Source organism: Thermobia domestica, chromosome 10 (assembly GCF_964235325.1).
Source record: "Thermobia domestica chromosome 10, izTheDome1.hap1.1, whole genome shotgun sequence".
Lineage (NCBI taxonomy): Eukaryota > Metazoa > Arthropoda > Insecta > Zygentoma > Lepismatidae > Thermobia > Thermobia domestica.
In genome coordinates this window covers 106,264,679-106,273,830 of record NC_137463.1, presented here as the reverse complement: position 1 = coordinate 106,273,830, position 9,152 = coordinate 106,264,679, and the positions used below count along the sequence as shown (strand labels likewise).

Sequence of the window (9,152 nt, the reverse complement as noted above, 5' to 3'; positions counted from 1 at the left end):
AATTGCAACAATTTCCGTCTTAATTTTTAAATTTCCAGGAGGTTTCAGCCCCAGCTGCTTGTTGATTATAACTTTTCTTCTTTTTATATATATGATATGACTGCTCGCACACGGTAACCATGTATAGTAATTCTTTTGGAATACCTACAAATTATTCGTTATTGCAACCGTGTATATCTTAATATTATTATTAAATTTACATTCTATCCCTTTTCTGTTAAACTTTACCGTTCTAAAGACGTTCAGAATAATTTCATCTCACTCACTTATTGGGTCAGGTAATAGCAAACATAGCTTTCTAAACAAAAGAGTAACGTATTACTTGCCATTGATAGTTGAATAGCAGTGTCATCATCAATCCGAAGCCTCACCAATACGAAGAAGATGCACACTCATAACATTCATTGCAACCGTGAATTTTTGTAAGCATGGGAATACTATAAAACTTTACAATGTACGTAATTAAATCTACGAATTTAGTATTTACATATTATGTCAGTCTTATGTACCGATTTACGCTGTTTTGATGTTGAGATTTAGTATAACTTGTCAATGTGAATATTATCGCGGTAAGAGTAACGTATTACTAAGGTTTATGAAAGTGATATCACACATATTGGTTTGTTTACTTTCACACGAACAATAGCAAGTCAACAGTTCCCTACGGCTTTAGGTCAGGAATAATAACCCAAAAGCAAGTATAGTGAATCAAAGAAAAGAATCAGTGGAAAATCAACCTAACAACAAACACACTTCAATAAAGATATTAACGGTATCAACGCTGCACTAATCAACTATACGGGGCCACATAATAGTAACACAGACGACAACAACAACAAAAACAATATCAATGTACCGTTACCGGTACGTTACAGATGGTATCCTCAAGTTTTTGAATTCCATCCCCATGCAACCAAAATAATAATTCTCAGGTTGCTTACAAACGAGCAGATGGCACTAACAGGGGTTTTGGCTGTCATATTGCCCTGCTCAAAATGGTTTGTTTGCAGCATCTGCACAGCATATCTGCAGATTGAACAAACACGTTTCTTAAAGGTTCTGTAAGCCACACGAACGTAACACTAAACACGCTTATCAGTGAGTAAGAGAACACGAGTCTTCCAAAATACATCAGACCAGCGTCGATAGTTACGTATCTAACAAAGGAGAACATAGTGTTTAAAAGAAAAACTACTTCCTCATGGACAGATAAAACAACGGCAGTATCGGGTTGAGAAAGACAGACAAGTAATGTATCGAGTTGTCGAAGTGCTGAAAATCATTGGTAAAAGGGGGCTAACTTACAGAGGAAAAGGAAATAAAGCAACCTATAGACTGGAAGACACAGCTACAGATCATGGAAACTTTCTGGATTTTATTCTTTTATTAAGCAAATTTGATCTTCCGCTTAAAAGTAATTGAAAAGGTCATACAGAAGAGAAACCGAGTCATGCACGAGGATAAGTAAGTAGGATATGGTCATATAACTTAAAAAAAAAACCTGAATTATGTTTTGAATGTTATCAGCATACTTATCAGTGAAGATTTTTCAAACGATGTCTCTCATGCTGGAATGTTTTCTGTTCTATTAGATACTACCCAACAGGTCAGTGCTCTGTTGTTTTATGGTATGTGGTTAAAGAAAGAATATTGTTGCCATTGTAAAATGCTTATCTACCACACGCCAGTATCTTTGCGGTTTACTGTTGGAATTCTGCAGAAGTTGAACCTTGGTATTGATAAGTGTACTGGAAATTAAAACTGATGGCGGTAAGTCATATGTATGGACAATATTCAAACTTTTCAAAACACATATGATTAGTTACACGTGTTGTGTTACGCTCATACATTCAATTTTGTCATATGTGATCTGACAAAAAGTTGCATTGATTCTGTGTCAATGTTCTGCTAAATGACTGTGATATTTATGCGTAAGTATTATCTGCGAATAAGCATTTGGAAGATCAAATGTCAACAAAGGCGTCTTACAGTTATTGAGGAAACAAGATGGTGGAAAGCACTCTGATTTGCAGAAAAAATTTTGGTCATTTTTCGACCCCAGAAAAGTGCTTTGTTCATAGAGTTGACTATAATGAAGAAAATTGCTCCTACAGAAAATACCAAACCAGAAGCAGCTAGGTGGAAAGCGAAAGGATATATAAAAGATCTTCTCAAGTTCACAACAATTCGGACAGCACAAGTGTTCCTGAGAATATTTTAAGTGTCAAACTATCTCCAAACACAGGGTGCTGGGTATTATAGTCGTCGAATGGTCAGACTACTCTGTCCCAACTGAAAGAGCAAGGAGCTGGCTTTGAATCTGTTAAGAATGCAGCGTATGGGCTAATAATAAATATGAGGAATTACAAACGTGATTTATTTGTTTCTAGTGATCTGTAGACAGCACGCCTTCGAGATGGAAAAGAATGTTGACTGACTGAACAATATGTGTTTATTTTTTTCTTTGTTCTTCAGAAATAAAAACAATAGCAATAGTTTGGTGTATGTGTGTGTGTTCAAAGTGGTATGATTGCACCCATTATTGGCTGAGTATATTCGTGTATATTTTTTGTAAAGAAAGAGTTAAAGATTAAAAAAAATAAATAAATAAAAGCAAATGAAGAAAACAAATGCGCTTGGTACTTTCTTGAATATAGCTAAATGAATCTTATCCCATAACTTCTGTCATGGGAATTGGACGCTCAAGCAATTAGGGAAAATTTGATAAGAAAAGGGAAAATTTTGAGTCAGTTGAAGGAGATTTTCTTCAGGTAACCTAGGAACACTGGGAAGAAGGTGGAAAATACACGCACTATCACTACAAACATTGCATAATTCTGGGAGAGTTCGACAGTGGACATTACGGCGAGTGCCTAGTGTGTTGTGGTGCTCTGTGAGGAAGAGAGTGGAGTGTGATTTCCTATACCTACACTACACTTACATTTTCTTTTACATTTACACGTACATACATCCCCTTCTTTTTTATATTTTTCCTTTTTTTTCATTTTACACTTTCCTCTAACTTTTTGCCCTGTTCAACTTGGCTTTCAGCCCTCTTTCACTATCTAAACTTCTTTCCCGACTTTGACTTTTTTCCCGATTGTGTCCTGTATTTTATTCAATTTTGTTTCTGAATCATAAATCCTCCGTGCGAGGTATACATTTGACTATTTTGCAATCGTAGCACACAGGCCTAGCGAGCTGGTGCACCTACCTATTTGATCGGTAATAGTCTACGACAAGACAAGACAAATTCTGGAAAGCGGTAGAAAGAGTAGAGATAATATACATATCGTAGAGTGATTATTGTAAGAGATTCCACTCCCCTTTCCCGCTGAAATTGGTTGAACAACTAGCGCCGCCACTCAAAGGAGTTCGGGAAGTATGAACTACTGCAAACAAAAACTAATCGTTTATGTTATTTGACCGTTCAGAGCGGAAGCGGCCAGTGAAAGCGGTAAATTTCAAATCTATTGTTATCACTCCACTGTGCAGATCGTTACGCGAAGATGAGTAGCGTCGGTTATATAAAAAGTGGTTCTTTGTGTATATATATACATATATTGTATATATATTCTTGTGTATATAAAGTGTAACATTTTATAGTTTTATAATGCCGAACACTAGCAAGTGCGTTGTGTGTGCAAAATATGAAAGGGACTCCGATGTATCGTATTTTAGATTTCCTACAGACAACGAAAGGTAAGTAGCTTTTAACTACACACTTCATATATGGAAAGTCTGGAGGCAAAACTCATTTTCCAAATAAGATTAGGAGTGAAATTACAGCTTCTTACTTTGGAGGCTAAAGTTAGGTTTCCATAACGTAAATAATGCCTACTTGTAACTTGTTAAAGATTGGGCATGCCGCAGAATAGTCTGTAATGGAAGTTTATAATTTTAATTTTTATAATTTTACGGCATATGACTGAATGCATATTAAAACGGATTGTATAAGATACTAATTTCCATTGTTGGAGCATTTGTGTACAATGTAGGGAACAAGTATTTTGTGCTTACTTACTAGGGATAAAACAGACGAGAATATGCTATGGCTGTAACATGCTACTTTCCACTAGTGAACTATTTCCGCATGATACATTTTATGGTTACAAGTAAGGAGTTACTAAGCTGAAATCATTGCGTGCTCAAAATTGTTACTTTATCGCATGTACATTTTTTCACTATTCTCGATATTGCGAATTCCCTGTGTGTCCTGCTCCTTACAAACGCACAGCCGTACAGGGCCCCTGCTGTGTTTTTGCTTTGACTCGGTTAGATACCAATGTAGCTTTTTTTCGCCACCTAACCAAGAGTTTTTTTACTATCCGTTTATGGGCATGCCCACCGTCGCTGACGCGTCTTTCCATGTCGAACCCCTGCGCTCGTGCACAGTACTTCTGCTCTGATTCAGAAAGGTAGCATTTACGCATTTACTAGCCATCTAACGTAAGTTAGTGTTTTTACGCAGTTTTTTTTTTTCGTACGTAAGGACGCAAGTTCGTACTTGTAAGGGAAAGACATGAGTTTGCACGCCTATTATCAATCTGCATACCTGTGGATTGGTGCTAAGCTGGCTTAGGCCGAAATAATTGTAATAGGCGTGCCAACTTGGTACCGGTCTAGAGCGTCTTAGTGTATAATATGTAGATTTTTTTTGAACAGACTATTCTGTAGGTGAACTGGAGAGTATTTTCTTTTGTTTCTTCAGAATTCCAACTTCCTCCAAGGAAGAAGAAGCTGTTTAAGTTTCGATACGCTCCGCCGCGCCAAAGCTATGTACCTAGTGAACGAAATAAAACTTAACCTATTCATAAGTCGTCATTAGGATGTTGAAAATCTTGCGGGGATTAACAGAATAATGGCTATGAAAAGCTTTAGATAAACCTTGATTTGAGTTTTGCGTCTAGACCCAGCGTGTTATGCGTTCTAGTGCTTATTTGGTATTGGCTAAGAATATCGTAATTTTATGGTGAAAGTGAGTTAGTGCGTATCAAAGAGAATTGCGTAGAATATTAGTTCCTATTATCGAAGCATATATCCACAATGTTGGAAACCAGGGTGATGTTTACAAATATAATGTTACTAGTGTCAAACCATTACAAGGGCCACAGTGGTGTTAAAGTGAGTGATTGCGATATGAAATGTTTTTTCGATAAATTCATTTATGTGTATGCCCTCCTTGTTGCTACTCTGAATAGATCCATTTTAATATTGTCCTCCCATCTGCGCCTAGGTCTTCCTAATGGTCGTTTTCCGATTGGTCTTCCAGTCAAGACTTTGAAAGCATTTCTACTTTCTTCCATTCTAGCTACATGACCTGCCCGGGTAAACCGTATAAATTATGTAGTTCCTCGCAGGGTGGATTGATTTAAATCACGATTTCAATCAAGATTTAAATCACTTGATTTTTTAAAAATAAAAATCGTTGATTTAAATCAAATTCCGAAATAAATTAATTTAAAATGATAATAATCATAATACAATGAGACTCAAATGTGCAGTATGTACAGCATAGTATGAAAACAAGTGTCATGCGAAGGATGATTAGGGAAAATTCCGTTTTGAATGGGTAACGGAGCAATACTGCTTTCTTCTCTTCGTAACAATGGGTTTGGGTTTTTAAATCGTTAACTGTTCACACGGGGAAATCACCATCGACATTTAAAACGAAAATTCTTTTGGGTGCGTCTCTGCTTGTTTGTTTCCAGATAATAGGGCGTATTTAGAGGGGTCTTATCCCCTCTCCGATTTTTTTTTTTTTTTTTTAAGATTTATAACTTTAGGCGAAATTTATGTATTTCGTGCCTCAAGCTAGTTCCAATTTTTTTAAAATATGCCCCTACCAAATATCAGTAACTTTTGTGAAAAAAGTGACATTTTGATAAACGTTGCTATACTTTTTCCTTAATGCTTAACCTTTTAAATTATATTACCTATTTTCATTCTATTAAAAATCGAATCTTCATTATTCAATTAAAAAAGTACCAATAAACCTTTTTACTTCGTTTTTTTTTTTCCAAGACTGAAGGCATTGTAGAACATGCTACATATGCTTTCACGCCTTTCTGCGTCGAGACATAGTGTGTGATAACATCATAAATTTAAAAAGATATTTTTTGTTATGCCTATTATTATTATTTTTTGGTAGGCTTACATTTTGCATTCAAAAGACTGAAATTTTGCACACTCGTTCACTGCACCCCTTATTATTTTTCAGATCTCTGCGTGAAAACCGGGGGGGGGGTTCAGAGGGGAAAATGTAAAAAAAAGAGGATATTTTTAACAAAATAGCTTTTTCCGCGATTCAGATGGAGACATATGAATGGTACAATTTGAAAGGCTGTTCTATTCTGAAGAGAATGACGTACGAACCATGATCCTAGGATAAATAGGGATGTTTCAGGAAACTGTTACCTGAGATCCTGTGTTATACGGGAATTGAGGGATATTATTTTTCGCGGGCTTAATTTTGCACGTAGAAGATTGAAATTTTGCAGATTTATTCAATGCACCCCTTAGTATTTTTCAGTGTTTCAGATCTCTACCTTAAAACAGGGGGTTGGTCCAGAGGGGTAAAAAAGGGATATTTTTAACATAAAATTCCTTTTTTCGTGATTTTTCCGCCCCAGATACACGATGGAGACATTTGAATGGTATGATTGAAAATCTTTTTTATTCTGAATAGAATAATGTACAAATCACGACCCTAGAATAAATAGAGATGTCTGAGGAAATTTTTATATTACATGCGGGTTATCTGGGGCATTGTGGGGATGTTCTTAGCTCATTGTTAAATATTTTCCCCGCCCTTAGTATTCAAGATAGCTTGAAATTTTATACACACATTTAGTACACCCCTTAGTATTTCCCAGTTGATTTTGCGATATGTGCGTTAACACAAGGGAGTCCAGAAGGGATAAAAATTTGAAAAAAAAAATCAGAAAAATCCCATTTTCTCTCAAAATTTCCCGCTTCAGGGACATGATAGAGAAATGTGAATGTTACCGTTTCAGAGGCTGTTCTATTCTGAAGAGAATGAAGTATGAACCATGATCCTAGGATAAATAGGGATGATGTTGTAGCTGCTTGACTGGAAGTCCATAATTTCCCTTTTTTTTAAAAAAAAAAAAAAGCCATAATTTAAAAGGGTTAAGAAACATTGTTTGGGATTAACAGAGGTTAACAATCGGGGATTAATTCAAAATTCAACCCTAATACTTTCATTTAAATGGCATAATTAGCATTGAATACTACTTCCTAATACTTTTTCTTCAGTTCGCGACTTGTAATTTACGAGGAGAAAGATTTGATTTAAGTCGAAGAAATCGATTTAAATAAAAAAAATCAGCAAAAATGATTTTTTTTTAAAAAAAATCATTTTTTTCCCACCCTGGTTCCTCGTTTTGAAGTTTCCGCCATTCCCCATTCCCGTTCTTCTTGGGTCCGAATATTCGCCTCGTGATCTTGTTTTCAAATACTTTCAATCTATGTTGTTCCCTCAGAGTTAGCGACCGTGTTTCGCAGCCATACAGAACAGCAGGCATGATTATCGTTTTATATATTTTAAGCTTCAAATTCCTCGACAGAGTTCGCGACAAGAAATTTTGAACTGAATAATAACACGATTTTCCTGCTTTTAGTCGACACTTAATTTGCTCGTGAATATGTTTTTCGTCTGTTAATATTGATCCCAGATATCTGAAATTATCCACTTTATCAAAAGTATTAACGCATCCATAATTTGCCGTGTTATGGTCCCGACGCACTTCCAGGTATTTAGTTTTTTTTTTTTTCTGCGTTTACTTCCGAACCCAATTCACTGCTAGCTTTTAATAAGACCTCTACATTTCTTTCTATTGTTCTCTTCTCAAAAATCATTACAAGTGCTATAGGTAATCACATCACTGCGAAAACCCACGATTTCACTACAATCGCGTACGCAAATACTCACCATCACTTACGCGTCTGTTCCCTATAGACACGCCCTCGAGCAGGCTCCTTGCTACGATTAAGCCCTAACTAGGTTAGTAGCATTATGGCTTTTACTGGCCACTTATATAGATAGATATAGGGTGAAAGTGGATCTGAAAAGGTGGGGGGACGGTGGGTAGCGGCGTCACGTCACGCCGTTCCCCCTGCTTTCTGCGTTTCTTTTGTCCATTGTAATTTTTTTTAGAAACTGGGGGGACACCGTACATATTTTTTCGAGGTGGGGGACGACATTTCCCTGCACGTTTACCCCTATATATATATATATATATATATATATATATATATATATATATATATGGGTGATTCCAAGAAAAAGGGAAATTTTCTGTCACGGGCATTTCTTCAAACTACTACTAGAAAGATTCACCTCAATTTCTTTTGTTTGGTAGTAGTTGTCACAAAGTACTTTCTGGGAACTACTGTAAGTTTTGAGTAACAATTTAAATTTCAGCCACTTGTATTTGTGCAGAAATATTACGGTACTATCTCGCCTATAAATTCTCAGTTTTTGACGTTCAAAAGTGTAAGATACTTTCTTGAAAATGTACTGCATTGCTTTATTTGGAGTTAATGGTCTCAAAATATATTTTTTTCTATATAGGGTATTGTAGTGTTTTAATTCCGAAGGAAAGCTAATTTTTACTACACAAAATAAATTTAAAGCTTATTTTCGTAAGTAGAATATTTCAAAGTTCGTAATACGTAGCGACAGTAAAATGTACTGTATTTTTTTTTTTTTTTTTTTTTTTTATTGGGTTCATTATGTTAATTTGTATTACAGATGCAAGCAGTGGCTTACAGCCATTTCAAGAACGGATCTTTTGGCGAGAACGACGTATATCTGAGGAGAGCAGTCTGTTTGCAGACTTCATGGGAAAGCAGCATGTCTGTCAATGGAGTTAATTCACGTGAACAGGATTGGAAATGTAGTCCCTCTCGTATGACTTAAAAGACCAAAAAGACACACACAAAAACAAAAAATAAAAAAAAAAAAAACTTTCTTTCGTCACTGTCCATGAGCCTGCATTTTGAATAAGTTCTAAATAGGAGAAATGAGGTACAGGAATTAACACACATTTTATCAGTAGCAATCAGTACGCAATTTCCATGTACTTTCTTAATGGACCTTATAAAATTATTATTACTGTATTTTATTG

At 35.7% G+C, this 9,152-nt stretch overlaps 1 long non-coding RNA gene across 1 annotated transcript; it reads left to right on the top strand.

Annotated features, from left to right (window-relative positions):
• Positions 1-3,395: 3,395 nt before the first annotated feature.
• Positions 3,396-9,144, top strand: LOC145662631 (uncharacterized). Its single transcript, XR_014127074.1, has 2 exons — positions 3,396-3,702; positions 8,777-9,144. It is a non-coding gene; the product is annotated as an uncharacterized LOC145662631 (long non-coding RNA).
• Positions 9,145-9,152: the final 8 nt, after the last annotated feature.